This window comes from Hibiscus syriacus, unplaced genomic scaffold (genome assembly GCF_006381635.1).
Source record: "Hibiscus syriacus cultivar Baekdansim isolate YM2019G1 unplaced genomic scaffold, ASM638163v2 tig00111708_pilon, whole genome shotgun sequence".
Classification (NCBI taxonomy): domain Eukaryota; kingdom Viridiplantae; phylum Streptophyta; class Magnoliopsida; order Malvales; family Malvaceae; genus Hibiscus; species Hibiscus syriacus.
The window spans coordinates 3,634,814-3,658,942 of NW_024063159.1; the positions used below are offsets into that span (position 1 = coordinate 3,634,814).

A 24,129-nucleotide genomic window follows, 5' to 3' on the forward strand; every position below is an offset into this window, starting at 1 on the left:
TATATATTTAAATTATTTACGTTGATGTGTAAAAAATTATTGTGTTATATTTTCGTTTATATAATTTATTTAATCAGGTTTGTTTCAGTTATTTTTTTACAGATATAATATTGTCGCACTTTTAAACTCAAATGGCGCGACTTTCAGCTATTGTTTATTAGGATGGTGAAATTCGAGAAGATGAACCGGCGTTGTTTTCGTATCAAATGAGCGTGTTAAAATATCATTCAAGAGAAACATAACTCTTGAGGAGCTGATAACGAAGATTTCGAGGAAGATTCATGTTGGAAGTAGTAGAAGAATGTCGTCGTTGCAGTACAGATTTCCAACATCATTGTTGCCAACTTATACAGCGTTCGAACTTTCGAACAATGATGATGTTCAAATGATGGTTGAAGCTCAAAGTAATTATTCAGACGCCGCTATTAAGATGTATGCACATTTTGTTCAAGTGCGTGCTGTTCGGGGTCAATCTTTAAGCTCACAGTATGGGCTGGCTGAACAAGTTGATCAAGTTGACAACCCGACTACAGTAATGTGTAATGATTTTAATACTATAATGGGGAGACATTCATCCGCAACTCCTTACGATATGTATCGAGGTGGGTCAACGAACAATCCGTATGGCAACACCGCATCCAGTTCAAGGGGAAGGCATTCATCTGCAAATTTCTTTGACCATATGGAGATGCCATCGACGCAACCATCTGTGCAGTTTCCATTTGACACGATGGCTTCAAGCTCCAGGGGGAGGCATTCGACTGCGAGCTTTTTCGATCTCAATGTCGATATGCCTTCCAGTTCAAGGGGAATGCATGCAAGTAGTAGGTTCTTTGACCTAAATGTGGAGAACATGGAGGAACCATCATCTCCACCAGAAGAACCGCTTCGTGAGCCTGGTGCGGATGGTGCTGAGACTGGACTATTCATTCACCCAGAATCACCACAATTCAACTCTGATGATGATGAAGTTTCAGGAAATGTGGCACAAACTGACCCTCCTACACACATGTATGAAGATGATTATGGTGCAATGTACGGGCCAGAATTTGCGGATATGTCTTATCTCGGTGACTATGGATATTACTCATCAATAAATAATGATGAGTTATCTTTAGGCATGGAGTTCTTAAGCAAAGAAGAAGCGGTGATGGCTATAAAAAAATTACAATATCCGTAATTCTGTTCAGTCCAGAATCAACCGATCCACGATCGAAAAATATGTATGCTACTGTGCCCGACGCGAAAATGGATGCAATTGGATGGTTCGCGTATCGAAAATGAAGAGGAAAAACAACATAATATCTAACATATGAACCCCAAGTTGGATCTACAAACATAGACCCATAATAGCCTCCAGGAGGGGTCATCTGTGATGGTGGCGGCGGCGGCGGCGGGGTCATAAAACCAGGTGAAGGCCGTGGTGGCGGCATCTGGTAATGGAAAGGCGATGGCGGCATCATATATGGCTGTGGCATCATAAATGGCTGCGGTGGCTGCTGTGAAGGTGTTGCTGGTGCAGCTGAGGATGAACCGGAAGTACCTGCTCTCCGTCCACGAGTCGGGGGACGATGGTGCTGTGTCGGTGAACGTCTCTGTCGACTTCGTGGAAAGGTCTACCCTCGTGCATCCTCGGGAAGTAGAAACGGTTTCCCGTTACTGTTGAACCACTCATAATAATCCTGAGCATACATCAAGAAGTTAGTAAAAATGGGCTCTCTACGTGGAAGGCGCCGATGTCGATCCTCCCACAACACGACCCACTCATGATGTCTCACCAACCAATCTGTATCTGTCTTGTCGCGTCTATCTAAGCTATACAACTCGTCCATATTGCGAGGTGCTTCCGGAATTGGTTGAAAACAACCAAACTGTCGGAGCACGCGATCAGTGGAGTGTCACTCGACGGCCGCATAACAGATCAGAGGGACCATCGCCATCCAAACATCTGATGGACCCCTCAACTCAGGGATCACGCCCTCACATCATCAGTAGAATATGGCACCCAAAACTAAAAAATATATAATTTTTTATCAAAATAATAATCTAATTATATAACTATAATCTAAATCGATTTTTAAACATTAAATTCATACTTGTGTGCCAGCCTTCTGATCGATTAGCACCCTAATTTTTTTCTAAATCATCAGGTAGCTCCTGATGATTTTTCCTATCAGTAGACTACCTATTCAAGGAGAAAAATTTATTATACGCTGTATACAATTATTAATATACAAAATCAGTTTTATAATTACCTCAAAAATAGTGGAAATACGAATGGGTTCTTCACAACGGGACATAAAAAGGGCAATCAATACCATGCCCAAGACTGCAGCAGTAGGAGACATCCGCCGATAGCATTACGCCTGTAGTCAGTGGCTTCACATCTCCCTGTACAACAAAGCCAAAACTGCCGAGCCCCAACTGAATGATCCGATAAGACGAAAGTCGCTAAGATATCGCAACTACATGCAGTGAACTAGGTTGCGCGATTTGTCTGGCATCAGCAACCCTCCTATTAACTGCAATATGCATGCCCATGCATACATCTTAACCTCATCCTCAGAGGCGTCTGCGCTCAACTCCCGAAAATTGGCATCTAACCAATTTAACGGTATCCTAGCTCCGATAAAACTTTCCGGGACACGTCCTAGATTATCCCGACAAAGTATCCAAGAACCGAAGCTATCCCTGATATCACATCTCCATCCACCGGAAGCTCAGGTGCATAGAAACATCCTCAAGCGTGATCGTGCACTCTCCGCACGGAAGATGGTGTGGGTCTCCGGCCTCTACCGCTCTACTAAGGCAGAAATAAGGTATGTCTACTTACAGTGACTGATATCTACTATGTAACCAAATCCACCTCTACTAAATACGGCAAGACAACTAGGTATCACTACTTAAGATTCCTAATAAAAAGATCTAATACACGGTCTTTCTCCTAAAAATAAATAATTACAAAAATTAATTCTTAATCTAATAATCATGCATTAAATAAATCAACTAATTATTACTAATAATTTAAATTAATTAAAACGTTAAAATGTTACCGTATCAGCAAAGTGTCGAGATATATGATTTCCATCCAAGCGAAGTAGACTGCCTTCCATTATATATCTGCAAAAGAATAATATTAGTAAAATAATTAAATAAATTAAATATATAATATTAAAAATATTATAAAATATACCTTAAACAGATAGAGTATTTGAGAGAATTTAAGAGAATTTGGTGTGATGAAAGTGATTGAGGATTGAGGTATTTATAGGGAGGATTGGGGTGTGAAGCGTCTGGGGTATGGGGGTAATTATGGGTATAGCGCGCCCCCTGTACCGCGCTATACCCCACGTGTCAGATAACCAGATATAACGCGACCCCTGATCCACGCTATACCCCTACGTGGCGTATTAGCGCGGATCAGGAGCCGCGCTATACCTGCGTGTAATCCATGTCAGCGTATAGCGCGGTGCAGGGGACGCACTATACCCCACGTGACACCAAATCAACATATAGCGCAGGACAGAGAGCAAACTTTACTGCTACAGGTATTAAATCAAAAAATATAAACTGACTGATATTAAATCAATAAATATACCAATCACCAGTGATTTTTCAGAAATTTCACTTTTAAAAAAAAAGTTGATAATAAATTTTTTTATATTATAAAGAAAAATATGGATAAATTGGAAAAGCCGACGCCTTTCGATAAAAGCGACGGCTCCAGCGGTCGCCCCTTCTCAGTTGGATGCAAGTAGGTCCCACTTGGGTCCACGTCGGCACAGACATTTTTCCAAAAATGAATAGTTTCCTTTACCACAACCGAACAAAACATCATTAAACCCCCCAAATATTTTTCCTTCAAAGGAAAATGAAATTTAATTTCTCTTGGTGTATGTTGTTCCACGTGTCCTTCCATTACTCGTCTACACCTAGACTTCTCACCCTCCAAAAGCCAAACCAATCAAATAACAGACTTATAGCAAGTGTGCAATCTCTACACGTTTTAGTCCAAATTCCAAAGGCCAAGAAAAAAACCTTAAAATTGCTTTAGTTTTGTGAAGATGGGAATTGAGATAGGGAGCGTCAGGAGGAGTACTGGAGGCTGGGGCATGGCTACGAAGCTATGTGACATATGTAAATCGACATCGGCAGCTATTTTTTGCCGTGTCGATTTAGTTTTTATGTGTCTGAATTGTGATTCTAGGGTCCATTCCGGTACCAACGAGCTCGGTTCGGTTCAACATGGTCGGGTGTGGATGTGCGAGGTGTGTGAGCAGGCGCCTGCTGCTGTTACTTGCAAGGCCGACGCTGCCGCACTTTGTGTCACTTGTGATGCCGATATCCACTCTGCTAATCCCTGGCTCGTCGTCACGAGCGTGTCCCTGTTGAGCCTTTCTTCGATTCCACCGATTCTATCGTCCAATCTTCCCCTTTCAGCTTTCTCGTCCCGACCTCGGATCATGATGGGACCGATTGCTGCCCACAAGATGATGTAGATCCGAAACTTGCCACGGAGACTAATGAATTTAAAGCTGCTGGTGATTTGTTCTTCTTCGAAATCGATCCCTTCATCGATTTCGAGTACCAGACCATGTTCCAAGTTCAACACGATCATCATAATGCAGCTACGGATAGTTTAGTTCCAGTCCAGACCAAACCAGTCATCAACAATGAAAATCGTTTTGAAATCGAATTCTGTCGATCTAAGCCGCCTGCTTTCGGATTTCAAACTCGGTCTCTCAGCCATAGCGTAAGTATTTCAAATTTTCAATCCACCTTCTTCAATTACACAATCAATAAAACTGTTGAAAATCACACAACTTTCAGGTTTCTTCGTCTTCGCTCGATATAGGATTAGTTCCAGACGGGAATTCCATGTCCGACATGTCGTATTCTTTCGGACGAACCATGACCGATTCAAGCGGACCGATGTTGGCCACCGCGACAAGTAGCCAAGCAGGCGGGATGGATCGAGAGGCTAGAGTTTTAAGGTACAGAGATAAGAGAAAGAACAGGAAATTCGAGAAAACAATCCGATACGCCTCACGAAAGGCGTACGCCGAGTCGAGGCCGAGAATCAAAGGCCGTTTCGCCAAAAGGACTCAAACCGACAACGACGTCGACATCATCTTTAACTCAGCATCTGCTGCTGGTTTTATGTCTGACACCAAATACGGCATCGTCCCATCCTTTTGAAGGTTGAAGAAGAAGAAGACATGGTCCTGTAATATTGAACTGTTATTTTTATCCAGCAACTAGAATAACCGTGCAAGTCCATTGAAGTTAAGCAAATCAAAATTCCCAGTGTTTAAGTTCAGTTTTTATGTAAAAAATGTATAAGCAATGTATCTGTGGAGTTTTGTTGAGTTTCAAAGATGATGAGTTCCAGTTGCAGGCAGATGTTAACCGATCATCAAGCTTACTTGGGTTTTCTTGGAGATCAATATATGAATCTATTTCTCAATTCCCATTGGCTCAATTCTTTTTTTAATTTGAGTATTGCTTAAGAATTTAATTTTTTAACAATAAAATAACAGGTGAACATGGGTGGCAGCATTAAAAGAAGAGTATTCTTTTGACTGACAAACAGGGGAAATGATCTCGTGCATCATCTTTAATATATTATTAATAAAATTATTATCGATTTTATTATTATTATTTTAACAAAATCAGTAAAAAATTACAGAAAACATTATTATTTCTACTAATTTTATTATTATTGGACGTTTTACCGGTTTTATTAACAAATCCGGAAAACATTACTGATTTTATTAATTTTTCTATCGATTTTGTTATTATTGAATACTTTACCGGAGTTGTTAATTTTTTTTTAATGTTTTAGGTAGAAATAATAATGTTTTAGGTAATTTTTACCTATTTTGTTAAAAAATAATAACAAAATCAATAACGTATTTTCTTAACCGTATATTAAGAGTGTCGCACGATACAATCTTCGACACACTAATTGGCATGATGAGCTCAACTGTTGCTTGTGACAGTGCAGATAAGAAACTGACGTTCATAACTAATAACTACATTTAATATATAAATTTATGGTACTTTAGGTTCACTGGAATATAGTAAAAATGAAATGGGATGGCAGGTTGGAATGATATAGAAAAATAAGAAGTACCACTTTAAGTGCTTGAATGGAATTTTCATTAAAAATATGGACTTTAACTCCAATCGCTTAATAAACAAATCATAAAAATTATATTTAACTATTTATAAAAATTTTTATAATTGCGAATGCATTCATAATATAAATTAAAGATAAAATTGATTGAATGCTTACATTAAAGAGATGATGACAATAATTTTCATGTAAAAATGGGGTCAAGAAAGAATGATAGTTGGAGCATTCTTAAATTCATCAAAACCTGAGTTTTTTTAATGCATGTATTCTTATTCTTTTTTTTTTTGGTGTGGCCCTTAACTACGATTTATTTTTATCTGACCTTTTATAATTCATGCATTAATTAATTTAAAATATCACTTTTTTTTTGATAATTTTAATTTTATTACCCAATGTGCAGAATTATACTACGTAAAAAATCCCATCAGTGGGATAATGAACAACCTACTTACAACAAAATTTTAAAGGTCTAGACCCCAACTATTACAAAGGTAAGTATTGATACTATCTAATCTATTTATATTCCTTCCTCTTAATTGGATACATACAATCTCCGTAATTGAACTCAGAATTTCGTTCTCATTTCTTTTGCTTCATCGGTACAATCTTCTATATCTTTCCTCCGATAGGGAATAAATTAAAGCGCACCAAGCAAGTTTTAAGATAGTAGTGAGGAGAGACTTACCTTTCCAAGCACCACATGCCAAGTCTATCATGAATATCACATTTTTAACGGTATCAGATGAATTAACTTAAATTATTAATGAGAAAAATAAAGGGTCACATTCGACAAAAAAAAATTTAAGAGTCAAAATGAAAATGTCATTATACTTTAGGGACCAAAATATCTATTAAGCCTTATTTTTACTGGAGACTTTGTTTTAAGTACAAAAATGTCCAATTTAGTAGGTACTATAAACTAGCTCCTATGATTTCATTGGTCCTATCTTTCTACTTACTATGAATTGAATATTATTAGGTTATTCATAGACTAGTTATATGTCATTTATTAAATTGTATTTAAATGTATATTAATTTTAAATGAATATATTAAGGAAAATCTACAACGTTCGAGCTGAGCACCACTAACGATGGGTACCCCTTAAACATCATTAATTTAATTTATAAAAATTTAAAATTCTAAAACACTCAACGTATAATTATAAATTAGTTAAAAATTTAAAGGTACATTATTTAAAATGAAATATTAATTACATTATTTTATTAAAAAATTTAATAATATTTGGATCAAATATCAACCCCTAAATTAAAAAACACTAAGTTCGTTTGTTTTATGGAAAACATATTCCGAAAAATGAATTCCAAAAAATGAATTATATTTTCTTGAAAACATTTTCTGGATATCGTTTTAATGTGTTTGGATAATGTTTTGTAATTCATTTTCTAATGGTTGGTAAATTAAAAAAAAAATATAAATATCAAATACAAAAAATAATATTATTTATTAATAAAATAATATTATTATTTTTAAAATATTATAATATTTACTTAATACTATTTATGCCAATATTATTATTAAAATATTATATCTATAATTATAAATAAAAATATTTAAATTATTAAATTTTATTAAAATAAAATTCTTATAAATTATATTAATTATTTATTAAAATGAGAATAATATATTACTACTTATATTAATTACTTATTAAGATAATAATATTATTAAAATATTAAAATAACAATATTATATTGTATTATATTTTAAGGATTATATTTTACATATTCAATAATTCTATAATATTATTTTTATAAAATTAATTTTATTAATAATTTGTTATATATTATTAAAACAAAATTATAATATTATATATTATAATATTATAATTATAACAATAAAAATGAAATATATATTATTAAAATTATTAATAAATATAATTTAATAATTAATATTTTTATTCAAATGTTACTAAAATAATATATTAATATTAAATATATAAAATAATATTATTTTGAGTGTTTATACTTTCAAATGAAAAGATCGTAAAATAACTTACGGGAAATCATACCATAAGATATTTTCTAAAATAACAAAGGAAATTCAGTTTATCAGAAAAATGAATTATATTGATCATCTATTTTCTGTCAGCCAAACACTAAAAAATGAAAAAAATATTTTTCGATAGTCCAACAGGAAAATATGAAAATGAAAAAAATGAATTACATTGACTATTGAAATAGTCATGCCGTTAGCCTCTTTTATAGACAATATAGTGGCCGTCGTTTCTCCCTCCCTACGTAGCCGTCGTTCGCCCAATTAATCCACTACGATAAACTTTTTTTTTTTTATTTTTTTTGGGACTTGGGTGGCCGCCCAAATTGTCATTGACGGGTGCTGCCTTACCAACTGTCGATACATTTACCGGCAGTGGTCGCGACTGCCTGTGTGGAACAACTGCCATTGAATTTTGATTTTGATTTTGAGTTTTGGATTACGTTAACTTTGGGCTATCTCTGATAGAGGTGAGATCATGTTAAACACGTTTCGCCACTATTTTATTTTCGCATGTCGGTTGTAAAAATATTTTTTTAATTGTTTTTACAGAAAGCAGCCGCGGAAAGTTTGAAGAACCAAAATGTTTCTAGTTTTTATTTATGGGTAAATTATGTTGTTCATCCCTTAATTATCTTTTTACTTTTATTTTAGTCATACAAAATTAAAAATATTAATTTAATCATTTAATTTTTAAATTATTCTTATTTTAGTCACTTTAATTTATTTTATTAATTTTTTATGATATGAAATTTCTTATTATTATGTTATTAATATATGATTAAAATCAGAATGAAATCATATTTTAAATTCAACATTTTACTCAAACTTTGAATCACAAATCCTCATCTCCACTGTAATGGTCTCATGCTCATCAGTCTCTTCGACCCGCCCCTTTTCTTTTCAGCCACCTTTCTTCCACCGATGTTATGCCTCTCCAGTCTTATTTTTTCATAAATATTTTTCTCTATATAATGTATGTTGTAAGATTTAGTCTTTTTTATTACTTTAGATTTTAAAATGTATATTAGTGGTATTTTTATAAATATTTTTAATATTTATAGTTTAAAATATTCAAGGTCAATTTGAGAAAATTTTATTTTAAGACTCGACCCTGATCGTATCCTTCCCAAAACCCGTGTTGAACTCGAATTTTAAAATAATAAAAAAACTCAGCCCTATCAAAGTGGGTATTGGTTGGGACTCATTAGTATTAGTGACCAAATGTATAATCATACCAAATATTTTAATTGACACATCAAATTCTTCGTTAAATATTAAGGGCAAGTGGCTTAAGCGAATGTATTTAAATAGTTGAGTGGTCTGATTGATAAAATTTTAAAAATAGTGGTCAAAATGAAAAGGGCAATAGTTAGGTGGTCACTAGTATAGTTTACCCTTTATTTTAAATAATTTACCTTTAATTTTTAACTAATTTATAATTATACGTTGAGTACTTTAGAATTTAAAATTTTATAAATTAAATTAATGGTGCTCATCGTTAGTAGTGCTTATCGGTGTTAGTCGAACGTTGCAGACTCGTCTTAAATATAGATTAATTTTCAATGAATATATCAAGGAAAATTCTAAAACGCTCGATAAGTGGTCCTGAGCACCACTAACAATAAGCACTGTTGAACATAATTAATTTAATTTATAAAAAATTAAAATTTTAAAACACTCAAAGTATAATTATAAATTAGTTAAAAATTTAAAGGTAAATTATTTAAAATAAAATATTAATTACATTATTTTTAATAATCATTTTTAATAATACTTGGATCAAATACCAACATTTAAATTAAAAACTCTAAATAATTTTTCTTGCTATTGAAGCCGTCGCCGTTAACCTATTTTGTCGGCGAGATAGTCGCCACCCGTTCCTCCCTCCCTACGTAGTCTTCATTCCTCATTGCTCGCGCAGTCAATCCGCTAGATAAGAATTCTTTATTTTTATTTTGTTTCAGACGTGGGTGACTATCCAAGCCGTCACCGACAGGTGTCGCCTCACTGACTGTCGGTACCTTCATCGACAGTGGTCGTGGCTGTCTGTGTGTGACTGCCGCCTTCGAATTTAATCTTCTCCTAATCACTTAATTCCTAAACCTAACCATAACGCTAACCCTAATTTTCTAATTAGACCAAATATATAATTTTAATTCCTAAATTGAGTAATCTAATCCCTAAATTAGAACCCTAATCCCAAAATTAAACCCTAATTTTTATATTAGAATCGTATTTTCCAAATCCAATTTTGAATTCCCAAATTTAAACCCTCGGTCCATACCAATATGTTGTTTCACGTGTATCGGTACACGAGGTACCTTAATTGGTTACTGGAAATTATTTTTAAACTATGTACCGATACAATAGTAAATCGTACAGGTATGCTCCATTTGATTTTTAGAATTATGTGTTAAGTTTAAATGCATACAAACATAGATTTTATCTTTTTAACATGGATGATTGATCTAAACTTAATGCCTTCAAAATAAGTTAAGATAATGGAGTGTAAGCGTCGTACCGACATGAATTCGGAGAAGACAAATGATGAGGTACATTCATTATAATTAACTAAAATTTTAATAAGGGCAATCTATGTCAAATACCACTCATCTTTAGGCTCGGGCTCGTTTATGCCAACAACGTTTCAATTTTGCCAATTTTAACACTAACGTTTAAGTTTAACTGCAATTATGTCACTCCGCCGTTAATGGCGTAACGGCACGATGACATGGTATCTCCACACCGTGACGTTGCTGACGTGGCTCCATCACCAAAACGACGTCGTTTTGGCATGACTGTGTTGGTACTAAAAAATCCTCAAAACGACGTAGTTTTGTTTGAGAAAAATTAGTAAATAATGCATTTGAAGGGATTTGAACCCATAACCTTTTGAAATAAAGGTTAATACTTAACCACTATGCCAACTTAGATTTTTTGACATAATTCTATAAACATAATAAACATAATAAACATAATTCTATAATGCACTTAGGGGTTTTTGTTTGTTGATTCTGTGGCACTGACAGCTTTTTCCCCCCAATCGATCGAATGAATCGTTGTTTCTATTTTGGATATTAAGTTTCGGGGTCTATTCGATGTTTCTTCGAGCTGATAGATTACATTAACATGCTGCATTTGGGTGATTAATGAAGTAAGAGATGATTGCATCGTTTGTTTTGATGGTGTCGGAACCGTCTTTCGGTTGGACCCCGGAATTGGGCTTCGACTTGAAATAATTGGGTTGGGAGTCGCCATCGATCTTTTATTATAAAACGAATAGGTAGATCGGATACCTTATTTCTTACCTAATCTACGTCTTACCAAAGATGTATCGGATTCGGAAGTCGGTTACAGTCAAGGAAGGGTTAGCACCCTTGAACTGCCCTTTCGGTACTACATAATTTTCAGTTGTCTTAATTAAGAAAATTACAAATTTAAATTAAAAGGTAAAATGACGATCCAAATTACTTACATTCGATTGATTGAAACGCCCTTAAAAGATATAAAATGTTAGATAAAGATGAGAGTGGACAAAATAAAGAAAGATAAATCAAAAAGAGTAAAACAACAAATGAAATAAAAACAAAAAAATAAAAATACGAAAAAGTGTATGGAAATAAAATAAAGATGGAAAAAAGAAAAAAAATGAAATAAGTAGTAATGAGAATGAATAAAATGAAAAAAAGTAATAAAGGTAGTATGTACATGACAATCAACTAAAACATAAAAGGAAAATACAAATAAATAAATAGAACAAATATAAGGGAGATAAAAAGGATCAAAATACAAAAAGAAAAATATATATAAATAAATAAATAGATAGAATATAAGAATAAGTAATATATAATATAATATAAATAGAAAAATAGTAATAAAAATGGTAATGAAATGTAAACCAATAGAAAACAAAAAAAAAGGAAAATGAGAAACATAATTAAATGTATATACGTATAAAAGAATAATAAAAATAACAACTATAAAAAGGAAATAAATAAAATAGATAAAAATAATAAGAACGAAATTAAAGGGAAAAAATATGAAACGTATATATATAATAGTAATAATAACGGGACTGGTTAAAAAAAATACGAAATTTAGGGGCCAAATCACAAGAAAATATGAGCTCAGAATCAGATTCGGGGTTAAAATGGAAGTTTGTGAACAAAGGGGACCAAAAATGCGATTTACCCCTTTAATCTTATAAACACACGGGTCAGGAGTTATCTGGGTCGGGTCATGGCTGGCTTAACGGGTAGAATATAAGTTAAAAGAAATTCTAAAAATCTTCATTTGTTCTCAACTTCAAAACCGAATACCCCTTCTCAAGCTTTCTCTCAACTGTTCTTGAGATGAAGAACACATGCCACACGCCACCCCTCGCCGCCCCGCCGGCCGCCCGTCATCGGCGGCAACAACCTAAAAAAATTTGATTTTTCAAAAGCTCCCTGTCCCTACGTTTTAAAAATCGAAATTTTTTTAAAAATCGAGCCTCGAGGAACCGTAGATCTAAAGGAGAAGATCTCGGTTTCCTAATGTTCATCGGCTCCTAACACGCTTAAAAACCCAAAGAGGATCAACATGCAAGCTACACACAAGCCGAATCGGAGGTAAAAATAAATTATACCTTTTTTATTTCTTGTCTCGAAAAAAATACAAATGCTCTAGCCTTCTCGATTGATTTTTGCTCGTATTTGGTGCCTAATTTCGTATGTAATAGTGTATCCCGTCCTCCACAACTGTTCTTGATTACACATATTTATAGGATAAAAAAAATCCTATCTTTTAGACTCTTAATCATACTAGAAATCTAATGCTTGTTGGTTGCTTTGGAATCCTACAAACACACGTCCCTTATGTTTGTTGAATGTGCGAGGAACAGCCGTGAAAAACGGCGTACAGTTGGCCAGGCGACGCTGGACGAGATGGGGCAACAATAGCTAGGGTTAATCTGGGCCCTTGGATCACCCCTTGATCCAACGGTTTGTGTGGAGCGGCGCTTGACGAGAAATTGCTAGGGTTTCACACAAACCCTTATCCCACACTAGTTCAGGCTGTATGACTAGGTCACGTGGGACTTGGGTCCTGCCTTGGGCTATTTTATTTGATTTGGGGCCTGTAAAATATAAATAAAGTTAATAATATTATATATATAATTATATATTATAGTTTGTAATATTATATAATAATATAATAATATTAATAAAAAAAAGATGAAATTAAGTGTCTTCAGATGGGTTTATGGTTTTTTTTAATGATTTGTCCAGGTTCAATTAAATTTTATATTGGGAAAGTTAGCTTGGTCGATTTTGACTAAAAAGGGTTTTGTTGAAAAATTGGGATCTTGGGTGCTTGTGAATTGTAATGACTACATGAACATCATGGGCATATTTGGCTGCAAATTCTGCGGCTGAAAATGTAGGTGTTGGTTCTTCCTCTGATAGCATCAAAGTTCCTGGTTCCACTTCGGGTGGTGGGCGACCTGCTTATGTTCCTCCACATCTCCGTAATCGCCCGCCGTCAGCAGACCCACCTGCTCCTACTTCCAGTGCCCTGCTTCAAGTAACAATCGACCTGGACAAGGGGGATCACATTGGACTGCTCCTAGGAATGATTATAACAATCGATCTGGGTATGGTGGTGTTCGACCTGGTGGATGGGGTGGCAGAAGTGGTGGTTGGGGTCGTGGGAGAGATAGGGAAGTTAATCCGTTTGGAAATGATGATGATACAGAGCAGGCGTTTAGTGAGCAAGAGAATACTGGAATCAACTTTTATCCCTAATTTTTTTTTGGATTTTTAGGAATTTAGGAGTTTTTTGAAATTTTATGGAATTTAAGGTTTTTTTTGGAATTTTAATAATTTCATAGGTTTTTTATGAAAATAACTTTTCGAATGCTGACTTATTTTATTTATATTATGTTTATGAATTATGTCAAAAAATTGATTTGGCATAGTGGTTAAGTATTAACCTTTATTTCAAAAGGTTATGGGTTCAAATCCTTTCAAATGCATTATTTACTAATTTTTCTCAAACAAAACTACGTCGTTTTGAGGCTTTTTTAGCACCAACACAGTCATGCCAAAACAAGTCATTTTGGTGAGGGAGCCACGTCACGGCGCGGATGTGCCATGTCATCGTGCCGTTACGTCATTAACGGTGGAGTGACATAATTGCAGTTAAACTTAAACGTTAGTGTTAAAATTGGCAAAATTAAAACGTTGCTGGCATAAACGAGCCCGAGCCTAAAGGTGAGTGATATTTGACATAGATTACCCTTTTAATAATTGTGTTGAATTTCTTTTTGTTGGTATATATTATTTAACATTATTGTTATATTTATTTATTTATTTTATATATGTATAGGAAAAACTGAAGTTGTACACAACGAAAAGATAAGAATTCCATATCAGAGTGATCATAAGTTCAAGACACTCATTCCTTCGGTGAAAAATATTGAAAAGAAATTTGCTAAAATAAATGATCGATTCAAAAAATTAAATGGTCAATTTGAAAAATTAAATGGCCAATTTGAAAAATTAGTGACCAAATTAACACCGAATAATGTTAAAAGTTCAATACAAGATGGTGATTCAATAAAAAGAGAAGATATACGTATTCAATCATTAAGGATGATGTTTTAAATGATGTTTAAAAAATAAATCATACAAGAAAAAAAGATTAAGTCTCGTATAATTAAAGGAAGAAATCGAGAGTCATATTAAAAATCCGAGTTTGTCTCTATTTATTAATTGTGATCATGATTATTCTTCTCCCTTATTAGAACCTATTGGTAAAAGAAAACTTAAAGTTAATCCTGAAGACAACATCAAGACTGACAGTGATGGTCTCCCAAAAATTCCAAACGAGGTTTTTAACTTTCAATTTAGTCCCCATTAATTTCCTAGTCAATTAGCCACGCTGAAGGAAACTCAAATGGTTAAAAAAAGTGGTGTCTAAAATGTCAAACGGTCCTAAGGATTTGTCAAAGAGTAAAGACTCACAACAGAAAAACAGTGTGAGATGTTCGACTGCAAAGTCTAATTTTACTGGTGATTTGAAGTAGAAAGACATGACATCGAAAAAGAGCTCGAACTTCTAAAACAAATACAAATGTATGTATAAATCATTCTTTATTAGTTATATTTCATCTTAAACTTTGATATTATTTGTTCGCTTAAAAATAAATTGTGTCATATGATATCTAGATACATGAAAAAAATCACAAAATTCCATGATAATGGCAAAACAACGAAGGTGAAAGTTATGAAAAAAATGAGGAAGTATCATAATGAAAAATATATATCTTTTGTAGTAGGGTGAAAATTTGAAAGAAAATATGTACAAATATTTCATTTGAGTTGAATATATGATCAACTATTTTTTGATTGTGCAGGTTGAAAAAGAAAACAAACTTTGTAATTTTGAGAATGAATCAGTATTGCAAGATTTATCCGCAAAAGCTGCAATCAAATTTTAAAAAAGAAAGGTGTAAACTATAAACACGTTTTTTTTAAATATTTACATTTAATTTTTATGTTATAATCATTTTTAAGAGTTAAATGTTTTTCATGCAGTATAAATATTAGGTAGATGATTTGTTATTAGAAACTTCAAAGAAACTGATATGGTACATGATGTGTACAAGCAATATTTGGAGTACTTAACATTTGAAGAATGCAGAATTTGTACGAATGTTGCTACTTGGAATAATACATCCAATAATCATTATATGGCCAAAAATAATAATTTGGACGTGGGCAATATTTATACTATTTTCCAGAAAAATTATTATATGATTGAGTATTATATATTAAATTATTAAATCTTTTACATGATCAATATTTGTTTTTCGTCTGTTATTAATACAAGTATTTTTATTTTTCTTAAATATTTAATAGTTTATCGATCTCTATGTGTACGGTTTACACTTGAGACAATAGCCTATGCCAAAGAAGTTATATCTACCACTCTCTTTTTGGTAAAAGATAATTTATGGGCTAGGGATCACTTTATTTTTAGTTTATTATTTCATGACATTTTCAAATTTAATGTTTGTCTTAGAGTATCCTTATCGAATATTTCACACATGCTCAGAAGGCGAGAAAAAATACTAGCATTTTGAAATTTTATTCCCAATGGATAGAGAACTTTATACTATTGAACTAGTAATGTTGAATAGGTATTGTAACACTTAAATCTGATCCGACCCGAACTCTGGAGGGTTTGGACATTACATGGAATCACTTGAGTTGCTAATCTCTTTTATTTTTTTTAAATCATTTTCCAAAACATAAATTTCATTCATAAACAAGAAGTAAATGATTCAGTTTTACAAGGGGAGCTCCAAAAATAACATTTCAAATACTTCAAGTTTATCAAAGAGTTATGACTCGAATTATACAAAATGATCTATGAGATACATGCTCACAAATAATCAAGACTTACTCTGCAACTTGCCAAAATATGGAATCCACGACTTGACGGTAAGCTTCCCCAACCAGTACCTACTGACCTGTGAACGGAAATAAATTTCGAACACTGAGTTACTAGCTCAGTACCAAAGAAATAACTCTACTATAATACATGCATCTATTAGCTTGCCATCAGATAACAAAGTGCCTTAACACTAATACTAAAGAGCCTCAGCACTAGTAAAAAAGTGCATTCACACTGATACTAATGGGCCTTAACACTGATAGGAGAAAATTCAAATATTTTATTCACAACTATTCGGCGAACATTCATGCAGTCAAGTAGCTCGGGTGTCCTCGTTATTTCTCGAGTATCAAACAAAGACTAACTTTATGCCACCTTAATTTACGTTGTTCTCGTTAGCTGTAGGTATTAGTTATCCTCACTTGTATCTTATAAGAGAAGTCCCAATGACTCTTAATTCCCTTCTCGAACACCTAAAACAAATTAGGTTTCTTACCCAATCCAAGACGAGGGTTCCGATCTGAGCCCTTCGGTATCAATATTGACCTGGAGTACCGATACTACCCTTGGTATCGATACCAAAAATTGCTAGTAGATTCTGAGAAGGCTAGGTAGTATCAATACTCTTATGTTGGGTATCGATACTACCTCGATATCGATACTGAAACTTTCTTCAATGTTTTAAAAAATTATCCTAGTATCGATACCTTACTAAGATTATCGATACTATCATGAGTATTGATACCAAAATTGGCTCTATAACTTGATTTGTAATGCTAGTATCAATACTAAGCCCGAAGTATGACACTCATTGGACAATATCGATACCACAAGAATGGATATCGATACTCCAAGCCTAAAACACCTTTTAATTTAGGCTAATGAATAACAATATCAGTATTATGCTAACTCCCTTCATAAGCCCCTTTAAGACTCTTAAAAATTAATAAAACTTATCAAATATTCCATTTCCCTCGTGTATCAAAGTAACCCATTTTTGTACCCATGAACACAATAATCAAGCAAATCACAACTAACGATCTATAAGTAGTATAGGTGAGTTAGGAATGTGTTATCTTAACACTAGCTGACGGAAAATGCTCCCAAGATCACCCAAACACCAACTTCTCATTATTCTTGCCTTTTGAGCTTTCACCAACTTCTCTCACTAACCAATAGCATTGGGGATGATTACTAACGTGTTTAAAGATCTAAAAGAGTAGAACGTAATTTAAACACCTATGAACATATTAGAAACATTCATAGGCCCCACCATTGTGGTCACCATGATCAAACCTTGAGATATTGGGCTAGAATCGAAGCTATAAGGGAGAAGATTAAGGATCTTACCTTAAAGTTTCAGGTTATGGAAATATGGTTAACAACTATGCTTCCTTTAATTTAGCTACAATAAGAGAATGACAAGGCTTTTTGAGAGAGAAAAAAAAGACAGTGGATGGGAAAATGAGGAAGGAAAAATCAATTTTCCCAGTCGTTTACATCATCTAACTTTAATGATTTTCAGCTATCCAAAACTTTCGGGGATAATTGTTTCCCTAGTCATTTCTCTTTTGACCATTCCTCAAAAATTCCCTTTTTATAACCTTTTGGGCTTAACACAAGCCCAAACACAAGCCATTATTAATCCAATTATTCCTCAATGCCTAAATAAATACTCTAAGCCCAATCAAGTTGTCCAAAACCAATAACCCGGTTTTGGGTGTTACAGTATATTTATAATTTGTTCTTTATTTGTAAATAGTTGACAATGATTTTTAACTCACATGATTTAGCAGATATATGTGTCTTTACATAATAAAGAAGGAAATCGTTGATTTTTATTAGTTGTTAATTTTGTGGAGGTACATAATTACGTTTTGGACTCTCTTGGCATAAATGAAGTATGTAAAAAGATTACACAAAATATAGTAAGGTCTTTATTCATTTATAAAAACTAATAGAATCATCATATATTTTTAATTACCAATTTCTTAATTTTTTTGACTTATTATAATAGTTGAATAAAACTCCACTTATGTATAAGGGTCATGCTCATTTGGGTAGATTATTTAAAGATGTTGTAAAATTTTTAATCAATTTTCTTGAATTACCGAAGCAGCTAAATTCATACATAATTTAAATTTAAAATAAAAGTTAATATTGATATTTCTGTGAATTCTTTTTAATAAATTCTTTTTATTTTATATTGGATTCAGAGATTATTGTGGCATATACATATTGAAGTATATAGAAGCCGATAACAAAAGTGATTAGTCGAAGATTATTTTCACAGTAAAGTATACCATGTAGTTTCATTTAGCTATTGTGTGATATTGAATAACAAGATATATTTATTATGTAGACGTAACAAATGGGAGTTGAATGCTTGAGAATTTTGAAAAAAACTTGTCACAAGCAACCAAAATGAAGTTGATCTTTTCCATTGTCGTAAACTGTTTATACATGATTAAGAAGTTGAGGATTAAGAAATTTTGAATTGTTCACAACCTTTCATAATCGATACATTGGGGATCCAACCATTCAATATTGTACAACGAATATATTGATTTCTCAAACACAAATATTTAAATTAGAACCATTTCAAATAAATTTTTACAATATTTTTTGAGTTGATTGAACAATCAAAATTAGAGTTGAGAATTTGTTTCATAAGTTCGTACTAGTACTCAAAGATATCGTACCGATACTATCAATTGAAATGTATTGGACGAGGACCGTATCGGTATAGAAAAAGCTCACTGGAATTTGACATAACTAAAGCATATCGATACATCTACAAGGCCGTACCAGTACACAGAGGCCAAATTGGCTTTTTCAAGTACTTCTAAACTTCTAAACTTGTAAATTTTAATTTTTTTTCAAATAACTTTTATATTCGAACACTTAGGTGGCGTTTGGTTGGCTGGAATGTTTCTGAGTGAATTGAATCTTGAAGGAATTAGAATCTGTCAGAATTGGAATCGCATTCCATATTCTGTTTGGTTGGCAGGAAATGGAATTGGAATCCAATTCCATATTTTGTTTTGTTCGCAGACATGTTAGATGAATTTGATTTCAGTAATATAAAATGATATAATTGTCCTTCTTGTTTTTTTTGCTTTATTTTAGTTTATTTTACAACTTACATGCAGTAATATATTATAAAAAATATTAAATTTTCATTTTATTAATCGATTATTCATTTCAATAAATTATAAAAATCATGCTAATAAACATCATAAGTTAAAATCGTCGCAATCAAAATATGTTAATAAGTTACCAAAAGATAGAACAATATTTGATACATTCAATCAGAGTATGTTAATTAGTTACCAAAAAATATACCAAAAACTATTTTTATTCAATATATGAATTAGAAACCGACCCGACATGACACGAAATAATAAAAAAATATTTTTATTCAATAAATACATTGACTTAATTGAAAAATATTATATATAGAGGGGTATTATTGTAATTATTTCTAAATATATAAGGTAAAATTATATATATTTTTTTTCGGGTCGGGTCTGTTTTTTTCACCCTAAACCTGAACCCGACCCGACCCGAATATTACACTTTAAAAACCTGACCCAAACAAAATAAAGTTTCACCCGACCCGACCGAATATATGGATTAGAAATCCAACCCGAAATAAAAAAAATATTTTTATTCAATAAAAACAGTGACTTAATTAAAAAAAATTATATATAGAGGAGTATTATTATAATTATTCCTAAATATATAAAGTAAAATTATATATATTTTCGGGTCGGATATTTTTCACCCTAAACCCGAACTCGACCCGACCTGATCACACTTAAAAAAACCGACCGACCAAAATAAAGTTTCACCCGACCCGACCTGACCAAAATAAAGTTTCACCCGACCCGACCCAAATATATGAATTAGAAACCCGACCCGACCAGAAATAATAAAAAAATATTTTTATTCAGTATATGAATAAGTTACCAAAAGATTGATGAGGGTAGTATGGTCAAATTTCAATTCCCTCCACCAAGGGAATTGAATTCCATCTATTCTTAGATGGAATTCACTTTCCCTCATTTGATGGAAAGTTGAAGCCATGAGGGATTCCAATTCCCTTGGAAAACTTGAACCAAACATGGGAAAGTGGTGAATTGGATTCAATTCCCACCAATTCCAAGGGATTCATGCTAACCAAACGCCACCTTAGATGTTTTCAGCTTTGAGTTATTCAAATATTTTAAAATTTTATTTAAGGACTGAAGTCTTTTTCAACTTTGAGTTTGTGAGTCAAGTCAATACTTTAAAAATTTATTTGAAAACTTAGCTCTTTTTCAAAATTATTTGGAGTACTTAGCTCTTTTTCAACTTTTAGTTTGTAATTAGGTGAATACTTCAAAAATTAATTTAAACACTTAGATAATAATCCACCATATCAAAAATCATTTTGAGACTTAGGAAAATATCCAAAATCCATAAATATTTAGAAAATAATCCATCATATCCAAAATCCATATATAATATCTATAAACATATCTTAAATAAAATAGAGATGAATCAATCTATATATAACATCCAAAGTGGCATAGTCACAACAAAATAATCCAACATAATCCAAAGTAATCTATAGAATAAAGCTAAGCCTCTGGTGCATTATCGCCGCCATCAACATCATCCTCGATATCATCCTGAAGAAGTTGAATTGAATGCTCCAAGATCTCAATACGCTCATTAATTGAATCAAAACGATGCATAATGTGACTCTCCATCTGAGTGATCAACTCCAAAAGTGATGCCAAAGGACATCTCCTTGAGGTACCAGAGCAACTGACTGATAAGTAACTTAAGGTGTTGGAGCTGGTCGTGGAGTGCGAGGAATCATTCACCGTTAACAAAATCGAAATGATCCATTTGAAGAGATGAACCATCAATCTTATATCCTAGAGTGAAAAGAATATCTATGCAATTTATGTTCTCCTTAATAAAAATATGGCTTAGGATGCAATTGTAGTAAAAGGAAGTGACCATAGAGGTGCGCGATTGTTGATGAGTAAACTAGGTAGTAAAAATTATCTAAGCAAGATTGATATGATGGAAAGTAAGGAAGCACTGAATCAACCAATCATCGATAGTTCTGATGGTAGAATACTTACCTCCAATAGACGAAATCACCAAGTGATAATAAAATAGAAAAAGAGGTCATGTGCATTTAGGGTAGTAATAGAGTTGGGGGCAGAAGAATCAGGAATAAACCGGTCCTCGTTATCAAGACCGGTGTTTTCTAAACCTAGATGGTTGGCAATTATTTTGGTGTCTAGCAAAAAGATCTTCCACATAAGATAAGACTATTGGTAATAACATTATTACTAGGTTCATCAACAATACAAGTGTTAGAAAAAAAAGAATCAAGTTAAAGTGGGAAAATATTGTGGAGCTTAAGAATGGTAAAAAAATTCAATCTTCATAAGATCAAAGTAAGGAAATGTAAAATTGGGATCGGACATAAATTCAAAATTTACAACACACTCATCCTTAATAGTAAATTTTTGAACATATCAAAGTTTTTCCTTTGGTTTTGTACTCCGGGTTTATCAAAACATGTGTCAAAAGAAGTAGGTAAAATAGGTTGAGGTTAATTTTGGGCTAACTCGTAGAAGGTAAACTCGTACGATGACATTTAGTAGAAAGTTTTGATTTTGGTGTCATTTAAAACTAAAGGTTCTAGACACACAATAAGGAAAAATCAAACTCCTGCAAAAACAATAAGCACAATGTATACAAAATTCATCAATTTCAATAATGTGTCCATCAGTTTTAGTCCATAATGTGTCCAACAAAAAACACTATATACAAAATCTATCATTTTCAGTCCATTTAAAATATTCAAAAACTATAATGTATACATAAAGAATGGATGTCCCTTATTCCCATATGTAATGGGGTAAGGGGGAGGTAAGATATAGGCTGCCCCCAACATTAGGTTGAGAGCAACTTCCGTATGAGACCTCAAAAACCTAAAAACTAGATGCAAAAACTAAAAACTCAAAAAAATAGACAAAAGATATTCAAATTAGATGCAAAAACCTAAAAACAAAATATAATATTCAAATAAATTAAACTAAAACCTAAAATGGACAAACGATATTTGAATAAATTAAACTAAAACCTAAAATGGACAAACGATATTTGAATAAATTAAACTTTGTATGTAAACTAGATGCAAAAACCTAAAAACTTACAATCTAGTTGAAAAACCTAAAAAAAATATAATATTCGAATAAATTAAAGGATATTCTAATAATACCTCAAAAATTCAAAAAAATAGACAAAATAAGTAATGAGAATGCACGATTCATTAATTGAAGAAGAAATCCTTACAAAAAACGTGAAATATTTTGGTATTTTGAGTGAAAAATGAGTGGTTTTTTAGGGAAAATGACTTTCTTAGGGTTTAAAAAAGAGAAAATAACCTCAGTGACCGAAAATGCCTTATATACAATTTTAACCAACTTTTTTTGGATTTGCGAAAATGACCAACAAATTCGTAACGTGAACTCCAATTTCGCAACCCAGTTTACAAATTTCGCAACGCGAATCTGTAAATCGTAACGCGAATTTGTAAATCGCAACACAGAAGTCAAATTCGCAACGCGATAGTCAAATTCGCAACACTGAAGTCAACTTCGCAACACAAAAGTCAAATTCGCAACGCGAATATGTAAATCGCAACGCGAATTTGTAAATCGCAACACAGAAGTCAAATTCGCAACGCGATAGTCAAATTCGCAACACTGAATTTCAAATTCGCAGCTGAATTTCAAATTCGCAACTGAATTTCAAATTCGCAACTCGATTTTCGAATTCAACACAAATTTAATTTCGAAACAAGTTTTAGTTTCGCAACACAAATGTTTTGGGTATATAACTACACAGCAGCAACAACTTAACCTAAATCCCTAAATCACAACTCATTCCATCTCCATCTATCACTCTCTCCGGCGACATCTGTTCCTATATCCAACGACATCCTTCCCCATCTCTAAATTTTTTTACATAATTTTATTTCTATTTAATTTTTCAATGATTTCTCTCCCAAATTATCAACTATCAACTTAATAAAGGTATGTTTTTCTCTAAGTTAGTGATATGTAGTTTATAGCTCGTTTGTTTAGTAAATTAATTTACAATTTGTAGAATGAAATCATCTAATATTGATCATGTTTGGATAGATTTGTGTTTTGGAAGGTCATGGGAGAATGTTCATGGTGTTTTACAGTATGTGCCTTTACCCATGAATCTTCAACTAAAACTGTTATTAAAAAAATTAACTTATGAAACTCTAATGTTACGTGTTGCAAAGAAATTGAATTTAGAGCCTCTAAGTGGATTTAGGTTATCTTATCAGAGAAAAGGTAAAGTTTATTTGTTAACCGACAATGAAGATGTTAAATGATTCATTGCTTACATTAGTGTTTCGCAAGAAGATGATGTTACATTGTATGTTGTTGAACCTAGAAGTAGTGAAGTTGGGTCAGTAGCGGGTAGT

The 24,129-nt window shown here is 32.8% G+C and overlaps 1 pseudogene; it reads left to right on the forward strand.

The window, feature by feature from the left end:
• Positions 1–3,959: 3,959 nt before the first annotated feature.
• LOC120167967 lies at positions 3,960–5,216 on the forward strand (annotated as a pseudogene).
• The last annotated feature ends 18,913 nt before the right edge of the window (positions 5,217–24,129 follow it).